Source organism: Phacochoerus africanus, chromosome 8, assembly GCF_016906955.1.
Source record: "Phacochoerus africanus isolate WHEZ1 chromosome 8, ROS_Pafr_v1, whole genome shotgun sequence".
Classification (NCBI taxonomy): Eukaryota; Metazoa; Chordata; class Mammalia; order Artiodactyla; family Suidae; genus Phacochoerus; species Phacochoerus africanus.
Genome location: NC_062551.1, coordinates 158,319,824 through 158,342,571, shown reverse-complemented (window position 1 = coordinate 158,342,571; position 22,748 = coordinate 158,319,824). Strand labels below are relative to the sequence as shown.

Sequence of the window (22,748 nt, the reverse complement as noted above, 5' to 3'; positions counted from 1 at the left end):
GGCCTTGAAACTTCATTATGGATTAGTCACTATTAGAAAGCAGTTTTTCTGACACTTTCAGTAATAAATCCCCTGTGATACAATCTATAGCAGCTCTGCCTCATAGCAATTTCCAGGCTAAAGCAAGTAATGTGACAACAAACTGCTTGGGAGGCAGACAAATCTGGTTTGAATCCTGGTCTTGACACTATGGTTTTACCTTACTTACTTATTTACTCTCTCTGAGCCTCAGTTTCCGCTTCTGTAAAAAAGGGAAAGGAGAAGTTCCCTTATGGTGCAGCTGTTAAGGATCCAGTGCTGTCCCTGCCGCAGCTCAGGTCTCTGCTAGAGCCGAGGTCTGATGTCTGACCTGGGCGCCGCCAAAAAAATAAAAAGGGAAAAGAATATAAAGGCAGATCCTGACTGCCTACTCAACAGCCAGTTGCCTCTTCTTCCTCGGTAACAACAACGACAACAGGACATCTTGGTTTTTGTTCAGGCCTGTGCCTAACCCCCGCAGATGTGTCACACTGATCTAAGTCCTCCGTCCTTGCGTCTCTAAGGTCTATAGGAAAGCACGCGACTTATGAAGCAAAGGAGAAATCTGCCAGAAGCTTCTGAGAAAGATTTTCCTCTCTGATCAGACAGACACATCTGGAGGCTGCCCACCCTGCTTCGTGATCTGGAGGCTGCCTCTGAGACGTGATGTTTGGTGTCGTGACAGCCATGTCTTGAACACAGGGGAGACATCATGGACACACTACAGAGAGCAGAGTAGAAGGACCGAAAGAGCCTAGGTCCTTGGGGACAACTCTGATCTGTTGAACCAACCTTGGTCCACCTGTCTCCAGCTTTCTTGTTAAAAAATCAATGTCTTTATGGTTTAACCTGTAGTATATTAGATTTTGTGTTGTTTGCAGTCAAAAAAAACCCAAAAAACAAAAAACAAAAACCAATTTATACAAGTAACAAACTCACAAAATAGTTGTAAATAAACGAGACATTGTATGTACTTAGCACAATATTTGGTATGGTAAGTGGTTGCTGTAAATATTAGTAGTAACAATATTTATCAGACGTAGATAACGATCTAAAAGAGCAAAAGTTTCAAAACACAACACAGAAAGAAGATGAGTGATTTAGAACAACAAAAAAGCTTCATATTCTTGGTAAGGATCGGGGGAGATACCAAGGTATAAGACAATGATTACAGCGACAAATCCTTGTATCTGGGAGTAAGGCGTAACTACAGCCAGAATGCAGGCACCACTGGAGATGAAAGGACTGTGGTTCTTTGCCAGGTTTCCATCCATCCTCTTAAAAACGGACAATCACCCTGTCAGCAGCTCTGATTCATGTCGGAAGACTAACAATTATGTGTATGTGAACTATCAGCCTTGCAAAGGGGCAGAGTTCTTTCAACCCACAGGCTCTTTCCAGAATACCAAATTTTACAAGTATTTTCCGAAAAAAACACATTTTATTTCTCCATGGCAGGAAAGATAGATAGACTGATATACATATATTAAAAATGCAATAATTCAGAAATATCATTTCCTTAGAAATAGTCCACCATGTGGGAATAGTGTGGTAACTCATAGGACTGCATATAGTTGAGACATGGAGTCACCAATTTTTGAAACGAGCTACTGGAACACAAAGTTAAAAAGCAGTAAAATAACATGTGAAGGGACCTACTTAATTGAAATAATTTCATACAGTAGGTACTCAATAAATAATCTTAGGGTAAACCAGATTTTTTCCTTCACTCTATGTTTTAGCAAAAGGGCAAATGAAAAAATTTCACACTAACACTAAGGATTAAACACATACATACACTCACATCCATATCCCTTTGTGTCTAGGGTCTCTGTACATCCACCCAAGAACCCTGCACCTTCTATGACTATTCGACAAGCATTGATTTTCATATCTGATGACCCATGATGCTTTACAAACCCCTAAATTATCAGTCATATTCAGGATATTATAAAAGAAAAATTAACAAGGATTATAAATATAAGGGGATTTAAAAACCACCAATTCCTGAATGTTCTGGTTAACTGAGATGTTCTTGGATACGACACACACACCTGCTTTTCACAAATCCATCTATTCTTCTTTCTTCCTTACAATAGATGGCAAAATTGCTGGTGGCTCAACTCACACTGTGAAGTGATTCTCTGAAATTAATGATCTCTGTCTCACTAAAGACTAAAGATATATTTCATTCCTTAGAGGAAACTTCCGGGCTTCACAACATGGCCGCTTTTTCCCTACTCACTTGTGTGGGATTTAACATGACAATGCCAGAGCCAGCAGTCTACTTTTGGAGCTGTAGTCTTCACTCCATTGAGGGAGATAGAGGGTAAGGGATGTACCTTAAGGAAGAAATAGATATTTAAGGTGCATTTGATAGTATCATAATATTTTTATAACAGCTTTGTTAAGATATAATTCACATAGCATGAAATAACTCAGTGGTTTTTAACTAATACTCATAAAATTGTGCACGCATCACCACTAATTTCACAACACGCTTGTCACTCCAAAAAGAAACCCTGAGCCCACTAGCAGTCACCTGCATTCCCCCCTACCATCCCTCAACCCCAGCTCCGGTCCCTGGCAACCACTAATCTACTTTCTATGGCTTTGCCTATTCTGGGCATTTCATATAAATGGAATCATACAACATGTGGCTGTGTCTGGCTTCTTTCACTTAGCATAATGATTTCAAGGTTCATCCAGGTTGCAGCGTGTGTTTTATTCCTTCGTGTTTTTTTTTTATTGCAAACGGTACTTTATTCTTTTTTAATAGTGAAAATATTTCACTGTGGGGATATACAACATTTTTATCCATCATCAGTTGATGGACATTTTAGGTTGTTTCCACTTTGGGGCCATTATGAATAAAGCTTCTTATGATAGCTTTTTTTAAAAAATTGAGATGAAATTCATTTAACACACAATTAACCACTTAAAAGCCTACAACTGAGTGGTATTTAGTGTATTCACGATGTTCAACCACCACTTCTCTCAGCGTTCAAAAACTTTTATCACCCAGGGAAAAAAAAAAAAAAAAAAAAAGGAGTCCCTATCCATTAAATAAGTGCTTCCCATTCCCTTCACTCAAGACGGGGAATCACTAATCTGCTTCCTATCTCTATGGATTTGCCTATTTTGATATATTACATAAAAAGAATCATACCATATGTAACATTTTTTTCTGGCTTCTTTCACCTAGCATTTTTTTTTTTTTTTGGTCTTTTTGCCATTTCTTGGGCCGCTCCTGCAGCATATGGAGGGTCCCGGGCTAGGGACTGAATCGGAGCTGTAGCCGCCAGCCTACTCCAGAGCCACAGCAACAAGGGATCCAAGCCACGTCTGCAACCTACACCACAGCTCACGGCAACGCCGGATCGTTAACCCACTGAGCAAGGGCAGGGACCGAACCCACAACCTCATGGTTCCTAGTCGGATTCGTTAACCACTGCGCCACGACAGGAACTCCAACCTAGCATGTTTTTGAGGTTCATCCAAGTTGTAGCATGTAGCAGTACTTCGTTCCTTTTTATGGTTGCGTAATATTCCTTTGTATGTATATTCCACAATCTGGCTATCCATTGTTGGACGTTTGGGCTGTTTCCAACTTTTGGCTTTTCATGCTACTTTAACATCATCCTAGTAGAGGCTACCATTCTCTCTCCTGCATTAGAGCAACACCATTCCAACTAACCTCCCTCCCTCCACTCCATTTCTTTCCATACACCACACAGGTCATTCCATGCTCAGCGTCCTTTGGGGGTTTCCCAATGGCTCTAAGACCACTCTAAGTTCGAATCTTCAACAAGAACTACAGAGCATGCAGTGACTGTCTTGCTGTCTACCTTTCCTATTTCATTTCACTCACGCTCTCTGCAACCAAAGGGCTCCAGCCAAAGCGAACTTCTCCAAGTTCTTCAAAACCATCAGCCTTTCTCTTTCTTCAGGGGAGATGCACGTACTGTGCTCACTGCTGTGTATCTTCTCCTTGCTAGTCTAACTCATACTTATTCTCTAGGTATCATCTCAAATGTCACTTAGATGTACAATCTTACAACATCCTATACTTTTTTTCTCATGGCTGCACCTGCAGCATATGGAAGTTCCCAGGCTAGGATTCAAATAAGAGCTGCAGCTGCTGGCCTACACCGCAGCTACAGCAACACCTGGCCTGAGCCACATCTGCAAATTATGCCACAGCTCACAGCAAGGCCCAATCTTTAACTCACTGAGCAAGGCCAGGGATCAAACCGGCATCCTCACAGAGATTGTGTCTGGTCCTTAATTCCCTGAGCCATCATGGAAATTCCATAACACCCTAAAGGTCTTTGCAGCATTTGCACAAGGCAAATTACTTTTCCTACTAGGCATAAGCTCCACAAGAGCAGGGACCATGTGTTCTGCGCCCCATGAAAACCCTTCCGCCTATCACAATGCTAGGCACATGGGAGACGTTGAGCAATAGTGTTATAGACTGGGACATGGCAGAATTACCAAATTTTGGATCCTCTCATCACTGAAGGTCTCAAAATATGTTAATTCAAATGGACACGCATACAAACAAACCTTAGTTATAATTACGCAGTACCCTCTCTATTCACCCACTCATCCAAATCGCAGCATTCAGGAAAAGAAGACAAAATTTTATAAGTAATATTGAAATTTAAATTTCTTTTCAAACAGTTAGTTCATGACTAAAAAAAAAAAAACTGCTCTTTAAGACCACATAAAACAAGCATACTATAATTGAATGGTTGTTTATCAAAATGTGATCTGACTAAAATTATTATTCTTACCTTTGAAAGGATCTAAAGAAAAGCCTTCTAAAGACTTACTGGTACAACAAGGAAAAATACTCATAAACACTTTGATTCTTTCCAATCTTTATCAGTATGGTTTAACATGTAAATATATCCTTTGTTTTTCAAGGTTTTACCTACTCTCTTTATTCACTGCTCAAAGGACAGATCAATGGATGAGATTATAGCTCCCTATCATGAAATTAATTTCATATACTTGAAAAAGCTACTTTTAATCACCACCTGGGGGAAAGGATAAATAGCCTAAGCCAGCTTTTTCAGCTGTAGGAACTAAAGATTAAAGGAAAAAAATTCAAGAATGTGATAGAATAAAGCCTCTTGTTGACACTGCAGTACCACAAGTTTTTTACAAAATTAAAAGCACAGTTTCTATGATCATCAGTCCCTCTGAGGCAGGAGTGAGGCAATGACCTGGTGCCAAAAATGATCTAAACATTAAATTAAATGTATGTAAGTATTTATTTTGCAGTTTGATTACTTCTAAGAGGTTGCACCATAGATTTTTCATAGTTGAGACACAGTACAAACTTCCCATTAGTGCAAAATTAGGGAAGTTTTATAGTATATACAAACAGGATATTTAAAAAAGTGTATTTTTGAGGTACTATAAAAAGGGATTTTTGAAAAGGATCATCATTGATTATGCCAAGGTGCTGAGCCAGAGTCATGAAGAAAACGTGGGCTCTGATTCAGACTATATCAATTATTAGATATGTGAGCAAGTCACCTAACCTCTGAGTCTGTTTCTTTATACATATAGTGCACTACTTTGAGGATTGAGATTATGTGAAAACAAACAAAATGTCTAACAATACCAGACATACACTATGGCTTTTCTAATTCTAACAGATACACAAGATTTCACAGAGCGGTAATTACAGACAAGGTAAAACACTGAACTGAAGGTTAAATTGTTCTTAACACAACACTGTAAATCAACTATACTCTAATTTAAAAAAAAAAAGTTTAAATTGTTCCAAAGGAATAGTAGCTAGGAAAAAATGCCTCATGACGCTGAAATCACATCATCTTTCTTAAATTACACTTTATTCTTTATTGTTCGCCATCACGGCCCCTCCCTATTTATTCAGACATTTGTAAACCACCATGAACAAAAATAGGTGAAGAGAAACCTAGAGACTGAATATGAAAACTGCTGACTCTAAGTAAACCCATCCTCTCAACCACATCCATGACAGTAAGAATCACGCCAAATAGTTTTCCTTAGATCACACCTGTCTAAACATACACATCTTACATTACAGAAAATACCTAGTATTGTTGACAGAACAATCATGAGACACCACAGACCAGAACCAGTGATCTCTTACTAGTCTGAAATGCCAACAATTCTGTAGCAATTTCTTAAAGTACATTACAGTAGAAAGTAATTTACATTAAAAAATTGTTGACCAAAGAAACCTCCTACATTTTACAAGGTAACACTAGTCAGAAAAATATTTGTTTTAAATTTTTGCAAAAACAAACCCACAAAATTTAGTGCCTCAAAATTCGTCATTCTCCTTCCTTGAGAGTATTTCTTTTCCATAAACCTGGACAACTAACTTCCTAGGGAAAATCAAAGTGTCTTGAGGATGCATAATGATCCTTCTCCTGCATCCTCCCTAACAAAATAGAGGCACTAAATAGAAATTTCATTGCATCTCATTCACAGGCTCTGACTTTTTCCCTCCAAGTTCTTTATTATCCAGTCCAGACATTTCAAACATATTTAGACACTTTTTAACTTCTGTTAACCACTAAACAGCCTCCTATTACAGTTAAAACATTTAACATGGTCTGTTTGTGGGTTTTAACACAAGTTAAAGCAATTATGTAACATTTTGATAAATCATATCAAATAGCATATTGAAAGTTATTTCTTATTCTACGAACATCTCTAATTCACAGAATTTCACTAATTTTTTAGTTTCCTCACTCAAAGATGTGAAGGCTACAGAAATGTGAAAATGTGCCTTATAATGTCAATAAATTATATGAACCCCAACTATTGAAAGGATTATTGAAACACCTACCAAACAAATGACATTTGTTACATTAAAAGTGAGATTTTCCTTCTGAAGTAACCAAAACCATTCTTTAACATTCAACCAAAAATTGTTGGAATTCATAGGGTTTTGTGGGTGTGTGCATGTGTTTAAATGTCAGGGTGGTATGATCTTCCTTGGATGTATGGCTGTTGAAAGCTGAGTTGTACAAAAGAAATCTTTAGAGAACAGAGGCTTTTCTTTACATATTTATTCTCTGAGCCTGCCCTTCCTCTCATTTTGGTTTTGCACATTGATCCAATTGTAGCACTTCCTGAGGAGAGCTATGTTCTAATCAGCAACATCAGGAAGAGAATCCGACAAAGCCAAGTGAGAAAATGCAGATCTCCTGTCATGCTCTTTGAAAACAGTGAATGCTTTCCAAGCTATCGGGCGATGTAAGTCACAATTTAACTTCTCGTAATTTTTACCTGGAATGGGCATGAACAGGAAATACGGAATGAGTCCTTCATCTGTTTCAATAAAGGCACGATTTCTATTCAGATGAACACCATGGAGCAGAACTTTGTTCTCTAGCCCATACAGTTGTGCTGACCTTAAAACCTCATTAGCAGGCTATTCAGAAGTGATGCTTAGATCGTCTAAACCGAATGGTGAATCAAAGGAGACACAATCTAGAGGCACTAAATCACCTAACATTACTTCCTGTTAGGAATTTTTTCCTTATAATTGTTGTAAAGCTACTTAGTTAAAGAAACCATGCCAACTCCCCAAAGATAATGGTTCAAACCCTTAAATGCAAAGGTTGCAATTCTCTTGGATTGCCAAAAAGAAGAAATCAACAACCTAAAACTCGGTCTGCACGTTAAGTCGCCTCTCCGAAAACCGTTAACATCCTACACACTAGCATTGTCAGAACTGCAATCCCCCACTGAATGGAAATACTGGCCAAGGGTGGCCACAGCACACTTACTTACTCTTTTTAGGGATTCTGGTGCTTGAGGGATGGGAGGGCGAGGCAGGTTGACCTTGACCGAGTCGTAGATGAACCACCACAGCGCAGTCAGGGTGCCAATCATGATGATCTGGGCGAACAGGCCCTTCCACACGCCCCTGAACCCGTTTGCGAAGAACCCTGAAAGCCCTGCGGCTTTTCCCCTTGTTCAGAACGGACACAATGGAATCGGCCGGGTGGGACATGGCGGCGCAGAAGACGCCAGCAATGTAGCCGGCCATAAGGTCACGGCCAGCTGTTCGGCTTTGGTGCACTGGCTCTGGGGCTTGGGCACCATGTACTCGTAGAGCGCCTCGACCTCGCGCTCGAAGCAGGCGTAGGAACCCTCAACTTCCAAGGCAGCCAGGACCACATGGACGAAGAACTTGGCGGTGGCCGGGATGGCTGGTTCTTCACTCATAGGCCTTTTCCTGGCCCAGGAGCTGCGCCTAGCGGATCTCGAAGACCTCGTAGAGGCCAAACTTGAAGAGGCCCTGCAAGGAGTAGCCCAGGAAGGTTGGGGCTCAGCCCCGGGGCAGGCCACGCAGCCCGTCATCCTGCACCGTCACACCGAAGCCGCTCAGGAAGCCTTTGTACTTGCTGGGGTCCACTTGCACGTGGCACTGCCCCAGGTCCAGGGGCACGATGACAGTCTGCGGCAGCCCGCAGCTCAGTGTCCCGCTCAGGCCGCACAGCAGCAGCTACTTTGAGCAGCTGGATTTCTCCACGGCCACAGCGGCCAGAGCCGGCCCTTGAATCGGCCTCCTCCTCAGGCCTGTAGGGCTTGGTAACCGCCAGCCTCACACACAGACAGGCTCTGTCTAGCCATACACTTCCCTCGGCCAGAGCTCTTTCCTCCCTCAGGGGCGAGAGGCATTGCGCGTGGTCTGGTTCCCCCCGCAAGGCGAGCCGGACAACCCAACAGTCCCAGGGAGGGGCTGGTCCCGCCAGCGCCCACAAGGCTTCGGCTGGGCTGCTTTGGGGTCTCAAACCTGCTCTCGAAAGCGTAAGTCAGAGCATCGCCCCGCCCCTCACCTCAGGACCGCCCTTCGCCCTGCCCTCACACCTGCCGGCCAATGGGCTTCTGGTGACAGCAGGAACCCTGCCCCTCAGCTCTCCTCCACCAATGATCAGTGGCCCCTAGATCTCACCTTGGACGATGGGTAGGGCTCTCCGTGCTCAAAGCGGCTTCTCAGTCCTCTACAAAAACGTTTAAAAAATAAATCAACAAGTACAAACATGAGTAAACACATGAATAGGCAAGTAAATAGATAAGGAGGTGAGTGAGTGGGTGAAGAGTCGCCATGAACCGTTGCCTTCCTGAAAGGTCTGTCTGGAGTCCTCACCCAACTGCTGGCTTACGCAATGTTCATCTCCATGGCCACAGAGAGTTCTGTAAAGGGAATGCGCAGAAAGAACCAGGAACCTGGCGTTGGAGGCCCAGTCCCTTGGCTTCTGGCCTTACCTAACATTCTTACCTTGCAGATGGTTAAGAATCTATCCCCCAACACCCACACTTAATTCTTAATTTCCCTCCAAGAGTAGTTGCCAAGGCTTAGGGGTCATGGAGGTACGCAGTAAATTCAGAGGTGCTGATTATTTTCATTAATTACGGCATAACATACATAAAGTTGACTGAATCCCTGCTGTGATCTTGGAGACTATGAAAGTCAGAAATCCTCTCTCCCCTTAGGGAGCTTGCAGTCTCATTGGCCTGGAAAATAAGAACTAAGTGACTCCACGTGTAAATCAGTACCATCTATTCATTCATCCACTCATTGTCAGTGTGCTGCACCCTATGTAGGGTTAGGGATACAGCAAAGAGCCACACATATTCCTGCTTACTTCTAAATGAGGAGATTAAAAAAATCAGTATCATGTGATGTATTATAACAGAAGTTTGAATACAGTTCTGGATGAACAATGAAGGTTGAGCAGGAATCTGTTATATAAAGAAGAAAGGAAAGGAAATTCCAGGTTAAGGCAAATGTGAGTGCATGAATTATTGAAGAGAGGTGAGTAATTGAGCATGGTGGAAACCAGTAAGGGTTGAGACTGGAAAACTAGAATTAGGTCAAATTAGGGAAAGCCTTAATGCCTGTTGCAGTACTTTGACTTTTATCCTGAAGGAGAGGCCGGTGTTTCTCAGCAGTGTGATCCCTAGACCATTCTACATCAGAATCACCTGTATTGCTTCATTTAAATCCTTGAGAGTTCCCTGGTGGCACAGCAGGTTAAGGATCTGTGTTGTCACTGCTGTGGCTTTGGTCATTTCTGTGGCATGGGTTCAACCCCTCACCAGGGAACTTCCACATGCCTCAGATGCGGCCAAAAAATAAAATAAAAAATAAAATCCTTGATCACACCCTAGACCTTCTGAATGAGAATCTGAGGGTAGGATTATGCAATTTTAATAAGCTCTGTTGGGTGGATTCCTCATTAAACTTCACAAAAGTTTGAAAATCACTGTATGTGGATGGTGGGAAGTCAAGAATTTTTAAAAGTTTCTCTGATGAAGAATTCAGCACTTGGAGTTCCCACTATGGCTCAGTGGGTTGAGGATCCGGCATTGCTATAGCTATGGCTTGGATCGGACCCCTGGCACAGGAACTTCCATATGCCATAAAGAATTCAGTACTTAATATCCCAAACTGGATGTGTACACAACTCTGAAAATTCATCCAGTTGTACACTATAGATTAGTGCTCACTACACACTTTATGCATGTTTTACCATAATTAAAAGAAAAAAACTGGCTGGTATAAAATTCTAACCACAGGAGTTCTCACTGTGGTGCAGCGGAAACTAATTTGACTAGTAACCATGAGAATGCCAGTATGAGCCCTAACCTCACTCAGTGGATTAAGGATCCGAAGTTGCCATGAGTTGTGGTATAGGTCGAAAACATGGCTTGGATCCAGAATTGCTGTGGCTGTGGTGTAAGCCGGCAGCTGTACCTCTGATTTGACCCCTAGACTGGGAACGTCCATATGCCACAGGTATGGCCCTAAAAAGCCAAAAAAAAAAAAAAAATTCTAACCACAAACTAGGGATGATGGCCAGAGAAAGAACAAAGGCAAATACAAGACTTTTCAATCAACAAGTCTATTGAACTTTTATTGAATGCCTTTCCTTACTGTAGTCTCATACCAGCGTTAATTAATTAAAAGAGGGCATTAGACTGAGCTGCCTTTAGTGTCTTGGCAACTTATGTAAGGAAACTAACCAACTAGGCCGTCTGTGATTGGTTTTGATTTTCCAAATAAGGCAAATACTTACACTATAACCAATCACATAATTTCCTTGCTTTGCTTCAGCATCTCTATAAAAGTCTTTCCCCTGCCTCCTGTTACTGGAGTACTTCTATCTACTTCCTCTTTGGTGCTGCCAATCCTGATTGGAATCCATTTTTTGATTAAATAAACTCTTATTTGATATGCCTCAGTTTATCTTTTTAAAAAATATTTTTTCTTTTTATGGCCGCACCTGCGGCACACAGAAGGTCCTGTGTTAGAGGTCAAGTCTGAGCCACGGCGGCAGGCCTATACCACAACTTGTGGCAACTCTGGATCCTGAACCCACTAATGGAGGCCAGGGACTGAACCCGCATTCCCTCAGACACTATGTCAGGTCCTTAACTTGCTGATCCACAACAGGAACTCATGTCTTTTAACACCAGCAATTTCAATACAAAAAGAAGACTCTTTCCTTGATTGATAAGAGAACAGTGAAGCTTACAATATCACATGCTGACTACATCAGGGCATCCCAAAGTATGTTCCTGGGAATACTGGACCAGTTGGAAAAGGCCAGGGCTCCAAGAAGTTTGAGGGGCATTTCATACAAGAGCGTTCATTCTCAACTGTGGTGGTATCATCCTCAAGGGGTGAAACTTGGTTCTCAAGAGACAAAAAAATCTTAGTACAGTGGTTTGTGACCTTCCAATACTCAGCTCTACCCAACACAATCTTATTCCTTGTTATTTAATTTCCAGTTTGGGGGAGGAGAGCAGGGAGAGTCAGGGGGATAGAAAAGGGGCATTTGGGGGAAAAAAAGTCTAAAAAGGCTCCTGGGGAGGAGGGCCAATAATGAATAAAATGCTAAAGAACACGAGAGCCTCCTCTTGCAGATTCTCTTATTAAAGAGAAGTTTCATAGTAAAGAACTGTTAACTTTGTTAATTTAGGGTTTGTGAATCTTACTGCATCTCAGAACCCCTTTTTTCTATTATGCGTATTCACATTTCACAGACAGAGTCTTCCATGGAGTATATTTTGGGAAATGCTGGGCTCTATCAAAAAATGAAGTTTAGAGAAAATAAGGAGTAAAGAGGATTAGAGTAATAATAGCAGCTACTCGTTACTTAGGCATCTGTTTCCTAAAGATATGACTTGTATGTTTTGCTAACATGTAATATAGGTCGCCAGCTATCTTATGAAAACCAAGGTTAAATCAACTTATTTGTATGAGATACTCATTCTTTACCATTAAAATATTTCTAAAGAAAATGTACAAGTGAAAAAAAAAACAAACTAGGAATTTTTAGGACTAGAATTTTTTCAGACAATTCTTAGTTCCATAACTAAGCCCTAAAGTTAGAAATAACTGGAAGTAGCAGAAACGAATCTTACTAGCATCCATGAGAACGTAGGTTCGATCTCTGGCCTTGCTCAGTGGGTTAAGGATCTGGCATTGTGGTGAGCTGTAGTGTAGGTCACAGATACAGCTCAGATCCTGCATTGCTGTGACCATGGCTGTGGTATAGACCAACAGCTACAGCTCTGATTCAACCCCTAGCCTGGGAACCTTCACATGATATGGGTATGGCCCTAAAAAGACAGAAAAAAAAATTCTTGAAATTACAGAACACATGACCACTTTTTTTTTTTTTTTTGGTCTTTTTAGGGCTGCACCTGAAGCATATGGAGGTTCTCGGGCTAGGGGTCACAGCTGCCGGCCTATGCCACAGCCACAGCAACGCCAGATCCAAGCCTTATCTGCGACCTATACCGCAGCTCACAGCAATGTCAGATCCTTATGGATGCTGAGCAAGGCCAGAGATCGAACCTGCATCCACATGGATGCTAGTTGCATTTGTTAACCACTGAGCCACAACAGGAACTCCAACCACCACTCTTAAGTTTCTCTCCTTGGTACTTATGTAATGTAGGGCAACATTACATTACGTACATTATGTAATGTAGGGCAGCTTACGCCACGGCTGTGCAATGCCAGATCCTTAATCCACTGCACTGGGCTGGGGATCGAACCCATGTGGCAGCAGTCACCTGAGCTGCTGTAGTCAGGTTCTTAAGCCACTGCACCACAGCGGGAACTCCAGCAAACCCTCTTTGAGTACCTGCTCTTTGCCAGAGCAGAATTTCTAATTCTTACAACTGCGCAAAATAGATATACTTTCTGTTATAGATATGAGTGGCAGACATCGTTGTCTACCCAAAAGCCTGTTCCTCTTTGCTACAGAACCTCTGTTCAGGCATCTGGCAGATATTCTGTGATCGCCACATCGTATTTGCTCATTTTCTTCTCATGACATTTTAACTTGCACGTAGGGTATTTGATTTTCAGCCATAAATATGTAGGCCCATTAATTGTTTTTCCACTTTAATTACACAAATACATACCTGTGCAGCATGTCCTTACCCCTTTATGTAGGTCTTTCTACTTTCCTCTGCCAGTTCAGATTGTTTTTCAGAATCCAGGGCAAAGTGTGGATGCCATAAAACTTTCCCTTATTAATCCTCCTCCTTTGTTTGTTTGTTTTTTTTTAACTTATTTTGTATTGTTATTTCCCCCAACACACTTTTTATTCCCACTGTATAGCATGGAGACCCAGTTACACATACATGTATACATAATTTTTTCTCCCATTGTCGTGCTGCGGTGTAAATATCTAGACATAGTCTTCAGTGCTACTCCTTTGTGTTTTTCTGGTAATTCCTGTTTTAGCAATTTGCCACAGCCTCATTTATATTTAATCTGGACTGGTAAATTTAAAAAAAAAACTGTATAGGAAATACTTCAGACAAGATTGTAAGAACACTGCTTACTTTGTTTATGTATCAGCTCATGGTTCAGGGTCCTAGCCAGTCTCCATGGGCACTGGCCAACTCACTTCTCAGTGAGCATGAACTGGAGCAGTGGAATTATTTTCTTAGCTTTAACATATACAGTAAACTTAAGCAGGAAACTTCATCCCCCATCGTGAATCTCTATAGCCATTATAAATAAGTTTGGAGAATTCAGTTTTTGGTATGTTATTTTTTTTAAAAGCACATGAAGGACATTGAAATTAATAAATTTAGGTTCCTTGGAACTGAATGAGAAGGAGAATTCAGTGTTTATTAAGCACTATTATATGTAAGACATGATGTACAGTGGGAGAAAGTCACATGCTTTGGGCAGAAATAAATTCTGAGTTCACCTTTTTTTCTAGCTGTGTGACCCTAGACAAATTATTTAGCCTCTTTCTGAGCATCATTTATTGATTTTTAACATCTATAATTAGGACTAACTATAACCTTTTAGAGTTGTTATAAGAAGAGATAATGCACACAAAATACCTAGCCCGGTGCCCTGTACATTAATGAGCAATTCTACTACTCGCCGCCCCCCCTTTTCCAGCCCTCCTTAATCCTCTCAGAACCCATGTGTCTGGGATGCCACAGTCTCCGCTCTTTCCCCTCCACTAGAGTGAATGATTTAGTCAGTTAACTAAATTCCAAGTGACTTAGAAGATTTGGGGCAGGAACTGAAGAAATCCTAAGTGGCAGAAATGTGAGTTTCTCTGACAATGCCCCAGGGTGTGTCACGGCATAAAACAAGCAGGACAGAGACTGCTCATCCGTGGCATTAGCAGCCAGGGCCAAGAGAGGAACAGGACAGACAACCTGGTAGCCTTCCTCCTTCTCCATATGGACCCTTCTAGCCAGGCCTCCAACAGGTCCCAGTTCATCTCAGCCTTTCCTGGTTGCAGCACTGAAAGTCCAGTGTCGCCAGTACCCTCTCCATCCCAGGCAAATCAGGGCAGTTGGTCACTGTACTGACAGAGGAGTCTGAGCTGTGCCCACGGCTTCTAGCCAATGCCAGTGTGCTGCAGTATAAGAATCACTGGCCTTGGAGCCAGGCACATCTGGGCCCAAATCCTTGCTCATTCCATCTCTAGCTATGAATCTTGTAAAAATTAGTTTTTGTTTTTTTTTTTTCCTTTTCATGGCCATACTTGTGGCATATTGCCTGACTAGCGTTCAAATTGGAACTGTAGCTGCCAGCCTACACCACAGCCACAGCAACAATGGATCCAAGCTGCACCTTCGACCTACACCACAGTTTGAGGCAACTTGGGATCCTTAACCCACTAAGCGAGGCCAGGGGTCAAATCCGCATCCTCATGGACACCACGTTGGGTTCTTAACCTGATGGGCCACAAGAGGAACTCCAAAGTTATCTTTTTTGAGATTCCATACATATAAATATCACCCTATTCTTTCCTGAATTTGTAATGAACTTGATATTATTATTAAATTAAATGCTAGCACAGTGCTTGCAATGTTATAGGCTCTTAGTGAATGTTAGTTCTTTCCTACCTGCCTTCTATACACTTAAGGTTTCATTATCCTCTGGGGGTACCAAGTCTCTAAAAATCCATGATTCAAGGAAGGGAGGTGGTCACTGGACAGCAGGGGGCACTGCTGCCACTATTCCTCTCTTTCTACTCCCTTCTCTGCACCCCTCATTCTCACACCAAAGCAATGAAGCTTTAGTAAACCACTGATCAAAGATGGCTAAACTCTAAACCCACACTTGGTTTTAACTTATCTAAATGTGTCCCACATGCCTGCAATAATGTTTGGGGTGTATCTGGACCATTTTAAATCTTGTACATTTAATTTATAATCCATCCCACTCCAGGAGGTTTGTGATGTGCCAGGGGGTCAAATGTTTATTCTTAGAATTATTTAACCCCAATCAACTAATTATTCTGATGAATTGTATACTTTTCCCCCTTTTTTGCTTGACCAGATTGGAAAGAATGACAGGCATTTAACTGAGATTTATTTGTAAAACTCCGACAGATTGGGAATTACGGAGTTCTTTAAACTGTCTCTTAAAATAAATATTTCTGATTTATCTGGCAAGTTAAAAGGGAAAAAGCAACAATCTCCAAACTCATTAAACTAAGACAGTCTAACCATGTTTAAAGAAAATGCTGTGGGAGGTAATAATCCCTATATGTTTAGAAGAAAATTGTTCTTAACAATCTTCATGTCTTTTTTTTTTTTTTATTTAAGGAAATATTTGGGCAAAGCAACATTTGTGCTCCTAGTAGTAATCACTGTTTACTAGCGGTGGGTTCTGGGGGGGAAGTGCATACATCAAATACTTTTTCATTAACTTTCCAGAGCTCTTGACAGTTTAATGTCCAAAGGACTCTGCTAATGGAGCAGCATGTAAATAATCCACCTGTGCCCTCTGATCGGGATCTTAGGAGCATCCGAGGGACTAGGTATTACGGCAACGGTGTGGCCTTAGTATATAATGAAACCCTTTTTCCTTCCTCATTTACATCACGTTTTATTGTAATTTATACCTAACAAGATAGACATGAAAATATTCTGATGAAAATAACATCGGTGCACTTGAAGATTCAAAATGCAAACTAGAATTTTATTAGACTCATGGCTAATGTATTCTAGACCCTGTGCTGGACATTCTGAGTGTCTTACCTCATTAATCCTGCAAAAATCAGAGATCTTACTTTATAGTTAAAGTAACTGAAATAACTAATCAATGGTAGTGATTAAGATATAGACTTGGAGGCTCTTCATACCTGTTTCTGACATTTCCTATATACTTGGGCTAAGAAATTTCTTAATTCCTCCAAGCTTCAGTTTGATCATTTGTCAAATGGACAATATAAAATTATCTTCCTTATAGATGTTGTGGTTTAAATGAGACTACATTTTGCCTTTTGTGCCTTCTGCAAAACTATAAGCATTAGTTAAATCTTTTTTTGGGGGGGGGTAGTGCTGTGCCCAAGACATGTGGACACGTCCAGGCCAGGGATCAAACCCACGTTACAGCAGCAACCTGAGTTGCTGCAGTGACAATGCCAGATCCTTAATCCACTGTACCACAAAGGAAGCCCCAAATCCTAATATCACTAACTGGGATAAGTGTGGGACACTTTGGAATTTGCAGCAATTATACAAATATTATTACTATTGCTACGACTCCAGAGATGCAAAGAAGTTAAGTGAGCCAAGGTAACACAGCTAAGGAGTAGTAATCTAGTTCTCAATCCAGTTTGCCCATCTCTAGAGCAGTATTTTTCACCATCTGTTTATAGTTACAATATGGACTGAATTTGTTCTGACTCTCTACATAAAATGAAAAGGTCTCTTGAAAGAGAAATTTCTGATATCTGCTTGCCATTCTCATAGAAGCAGAATTCAGGGAAAAATTCTGGGTGTCTTTTTTTTTTTCCATTTTTTTTATTACTCAAATGAATTTATCACATCCTGTAGTTGAATAATTTTTTTTCATTTTTTTTTATTACTCAAATGTGGGTGTCTTTTTGTTTTTAAGACGAACAGGAATTTACTGTTCTAAGAAACTAGACAAGGAACATACATAGAGAAAGGAAAGTTAAATTTAATTTTCTTTGCTCCTTTTTCTCTGTTTTTAAAACTGAAGTACAGTTAATTTACAATGTTGTGTTAGTTTCTGGTGTATCCTTTGTTCTTTTTGACTCTGATTTTTCTAGGGAATGGTGCCCTGGATATATTGGCGTTAAATTCACGCATAAACCAAATCTGCATTTTAACAAAGGACAGTGGCATTAAGGCTGTTAGCTCCTTTTAACAATGTATTTTATAGGGACATAAATTTGAAAGTGTGTGTGTGTGTAAAAATACTTCCCCCCCCATCAAATTAGCAAGTAAAAACAAAACGTCAGTGCTATGAGGTCTAACTCAGCTAGCAATGCCACTGTGAGCCTGCCTTGTCCGCCAGATGTTATATGTCTCATCTGCTCCACAGAATTGTTTGTTCCAGTCTTTATCTACACAATCTCTTCAGCTGCTTTCTGTTTGATTTCATCCCATTCTCCTTTTCTCTGACTCCTTTGTCTCCTCTACTTGCTGCCTATCCTGTTTGAGATTCCTGGGAGAAGTCATACGAATCCGTCAACAGGGACCCAGGAGTAGGAGGAATAACCCTGTCGAGCATAGTGCCAGTCCAGGGCCATGACCTACCCCAAGTGTGTGCCCAACCTGGAACAACTTCCCCAGATAAAACCCCACTCAACCCACTCGAAGCTTGCAACACCTAGGTGAGTCCTAGTTACTTACTGGTCTACTTTCTGAAGGAACAATCACGGGCAGGAACTAGACATCTGGATATATGGGTCCCAGTTTGGCCCGGCTCTACCAAGTCATTTCTACTCCTTAGTCTTTGTGTTACTGAGCCAAACCCGAGTCCCCTCACCTGCTGCGCAGCAAAGCCAATGGAATGGCGTAAGAAAGTACTGTGTTTATTTGCAGGGCTCCAAGCAAGAAGAACAGGCAGCTCAAGCCCAAAAGACCCAAACTCCCTGATGGCTTTCAAGGAAGGGCTTTTAAAGGCAACTTTTAGGGTGAGGGTTGCAGGGGGCATGACTTTCTTCTGACTGGCTAGTGGTGAGTAACAGGGTGGTGTTTCGGGAACCCTAATCGTCAGCCTTCCGTTCCAACCAGTCTGGGTCTAGTGCTCTTGCTGAGCGTGTGGTCTAGACATCCCCCCCCCCCACCCCCCACCCCCGGTGGGGGTCTTAGTTCCAGTTCCTACAGAATGCAAAGGTACAAGTCAGATTGGTAGGCATATCCCTGGAAGAGGAACTGGGACTCTGTTTTACTGCTGAACTATTGTTTCTGGACTGCTTTCCCCTCGTTTCTGCATTCCTTCTCTTCCCCAATTAGTAACTGTTTGAATCTGCTCTTTGGAACTCAGGGAAGGCCTCAGGAGACTAAAGGCTTTTTCTTTATAAGAAGTGGGAGACACAGAGGGGCTTTTGTACCCAGCAGGGTCCTACTCAGTTTCAACAGAGATTCCTCTAATTTCCTCCAAGGACCCTCTCCACAGGGTTACTGCTTAACCTCCACATCTCTTCTCTCTGTCCAGGCTCCTGACCTGTATCCTACAGCCAAGCTGCAGCCTTAAACACGTTGTTCTCTCTGTCTGGGACAAACCTCTCCTGTCCTGTAGCTAGCTAACTCCTACTCAGCCTTTAGGCCTGAGCTCAGAAATCAGCCCCTCCAGGAAGTCTTCCTTGATTTCTTGATCCAGGTTAGGAACCTCCTATGGGTTCCCGCAGCATCCTGGCTCTTCCTGCCTCTCCTCAGCTTTCATCTGGAATTGTTTGTTTATTGTCTGGTTTGCCAGCTAGAATATAAGCCTAAAGGTAAAGATCTTACCTTTTTATTTACTTCTGTGTCCCTTATGCTTAGCACATAATTGGCACTCAATACATATCAGCTATGGGGGGAGAAAAGCACCTAAGCAAGGTATCCTAGGAAGTACACATACAGCACTTAATAATTACTGGCAGATACAAACACTTCTTTCCCCAGGTTGCTACCACCTTCACTTCCACTTTGCCCCCAACTATAATGGTGTATGTAACCAGACAAACATTTCTTTTAATCACCAGCACCTTCTTGGGGAGACCACTGTATTTACTTACAAGAAATACTGAGTTAGCAGATATCCGGTTAAGAACATGGACTCTGACGATAGATTCCTGGTTTTGAAACATGGCTCTGCCACATGACAGCTGAACACCTTGGGCAAGATACCCAACTTCTCTAGGCTTCAGGGGTTTTTTGTTTTTGTTTTGTCTTGTTAGGGCTGCACCCACGGCATATGGAGGTTCCCAAGCTAGGGGTCGAATTGGAGCTGTAGCCGCTGGTCTACACCACAGCTCACAGCAACGCCAGATCCTTAAGCCATTGAGCAAGGCCAGGGATTGAACCTGCATCCTCATGGATGCTACTCAGATTCGTTTCCACTGAGCCACGATGGGAACGCCTAGGCTTCCGTTTTATCATGTCTAAAATGGGGGTAAAAATAACAGTACTTACTCTAAAGGGTTATTTTGACAGTTATATGAATACACATAAAGCACTTAATAATTCCTGGCACATACAAACACTTCCTAAGTGCTAGTTGGTATCATTACTGTTATTAAACCATCTGGATGGGGGGTAAGTTCAAGGAACCAAAGTTGATCCCCAAATTCTGCTTATCAGGAGAGTGGTCCTATATTCACTCTGGGCTGATGTCTGGGAAAAGTTGCGGGATCCAAATTGATTTACAGTGCCAGTGAGACAGGAGATGACTCTGACATTGACAGGAAAGGGAGGGAAGATTCATCTGCACATTCAACAAATATTTACTGAAGGTCTATATTGTGTGAGACATAAAGGAAAGTAAAATAGTCATAGCCAATACAGAGCTCTCAAAAGTCCAGAAAGGAGAGAGAAGCTAGAGAGGCTGGGTACCAGGGTGGAGGGTGGGGGCAGCAGAGGTGATGGTAGAGGGACCAGTCCAGTTTCTCACCAGTAGGTGTGGCACAGCAGAGGAGGATCTTGAGAGAACAGAATGCTAAGGCAGGATTTTAAAGCATCTGCTATAAGATGTGTCATGTAAATTCTCCCCTCTATCCCCTACAAAATCTTCAATAAAGTTTTTAATGCTCACTAGAGAGAGCCTGAAGAAGGAAAAGACAGCGGACATCTGGGTTATAGCTGCTGGGGGAGAGATGTTATAAGCAAAAAAAGCCCTTCCTTACTCTCGTGTGCTACCACTGAGGGAAGCATTACAGTGCATGCAATATTTAATGATTATAAATGATACCCCCGTGCACTGCATTATACAAGGATCTTTAAAATGAAGATGAATTAAACAGTACCAATAGCAAGCATATTAACAGAAGAGAAGAGAAATTACTCAAGGTAGGAAACTTGGAACTCTGAGGAAAAAGGGCCCGTTTCTAAAGCTGGAACTGGAGTTCCCGCTGTGGCTCAGGCGAAACGAATCTGATTAGCACCCATGGGGACACAGGTTTGATCCCTGGCCTTGCTCAATGGGTCAAGGATCTGGCGTTGCTGAGAGCTTGGTATAGGTCGAAGACATGGCTCAGATCCTGTGTTGCTGTGGCCGTGGTGTAGGCCAGCAGCTAGAGCACTGATTCGAGCCCTAGCCTGGGAACCTCCGTATGTTGAGGGTGCAGCCCTAAAAAGACCAAAAAAATAAATAAATATAAACTAAAGCTGGAACTCAGATATGACCATCAACCAGACCCTTTGTGGTTAATTCGTCAAACTGCTGAATCCTTAGCAACTATAACTTCTCATTTTATAAACGATTGCTTAGAACGATGCAGACTTTCTTAAACATGAACATCCAAAGGATTAGTTGTAGGGAAGGGAGGGATCCACCATGTACTTACTACTCCCAAACTTACTTCCAGTTTTTCACTTTTACGTCCTACTGTCTTTTAAAATAACAAATTAAATAAATAAATAAATATATATATATACACACACACATACATACACCATATATATAAAGAGAGAGAGCAGCAGCCTAAGAAGTAAATCAGTCATTACCTAAATAAAACAAAACTATCAATTTGCTTGCATTTCCAAGAGAGAAATAAATAAAGCGCTGTTGGAATTGGCCTACACAAATTGAGACTTTGGGGGAAAGAGAGAAATGAATTAGTCTTTTTTTTTTTTTTTTTTACTTGTTTACTGTATAAACCCTTGGGTTTGCATCTTATAATGTGACTACTGATTAAAAAGATATACGGTTGTTTATTAATGTTCTCAGAGTACTATGCAAATTCACATCACCCTGGGTATATTTTGCCCCTAAAGTTATGAAGTAAATATGGAAGCATTTTGTCGTTAACAGGGCTAAAATATGTTAATTTAAATAGCTGTCTTTGAATAGGCTTTTCCTTTAAATCATTAAAAGGAAAATGAAGAGAGCTTGAGTGGTCAAGCATGAAATGTAAATGAGAGTAGTTTTTTTTGTTTAGGCCTTATCAGCCCGGGTCACCTGATGTTAAAATTTAAATTTAACAATGCAAAAAATGACCTTAAAATTTGCAGTATCATGAAACAATGCAGCTTTGCCCCAGATTTTTTTTACAGTAGTCTTGAAACTACGATTTTTAAGTAACATTTTCAAATGACAAGGTCAGTTAAAAAATTAGACATTCTGAATTGAGTGGCATCAGAAAAAGAGTTTGCTTGTCCTTTTATCTATGGGACCAAGTTTTTTTAAATCAAAATTTAAGATAGAGGGTGTTAGAGAAAAGCAGAGATAAACCTGGATCTCTTTAAATGGATTCAAATTATCAGCGCAATTCCTGAAGGGCAAATAATACAGAAAGCATGTACTCTTGCCCTCTTATTAAGATTTTTTTTAAAGCAGAAAAAGATTTTACAAACCTCTTTTCAGCTTTCCTGTACATAAACAGCCTCAGAACGGCAACCGTTTCCTATTGTCAGGCAGCTGGTGAGAAATGCAAAGTACAGCTGCAACCAGGAAGATCAAGGTGGACTCCCCGCCTTGGCTCTCAGCTTCTACCATGATTCTGCTTCCAGAAAGAGAGGGAACTTCAGAGAAAGGGCAATTAAAAATACACCCATTTTAGCTAGCTACTAACCATAACTACCTTCCTAAAGATAATGATGACAAGGTCTTCATCTTAGGTGTTAATGGCTCATTTTTTTCTTTCTCTTTTTAGACCTAAAGGGGAAAAAAAGACCTTAGTGTGTCACAAATTTCAATCAAACAAGAAAATGAGTTAATTTAGCAGTCTTGGGAAACTATGAAA

General features: G+C 41.3%; 1 pseudogene; it reads right to left on the bottom strand.

Moving 5' to 3' along the window:
* The window catches only part of LOC125133396 (phosphate carrier protein, mitochondrial-like), an 89,285-nt pseudogene extending 80,062 nt beyond the window's left edge, over window positions 1–9,223 (bottom strand).
* Between the last annotated feature and the right edge of the window lie 13,525 nt (window positions 9,224–22,748).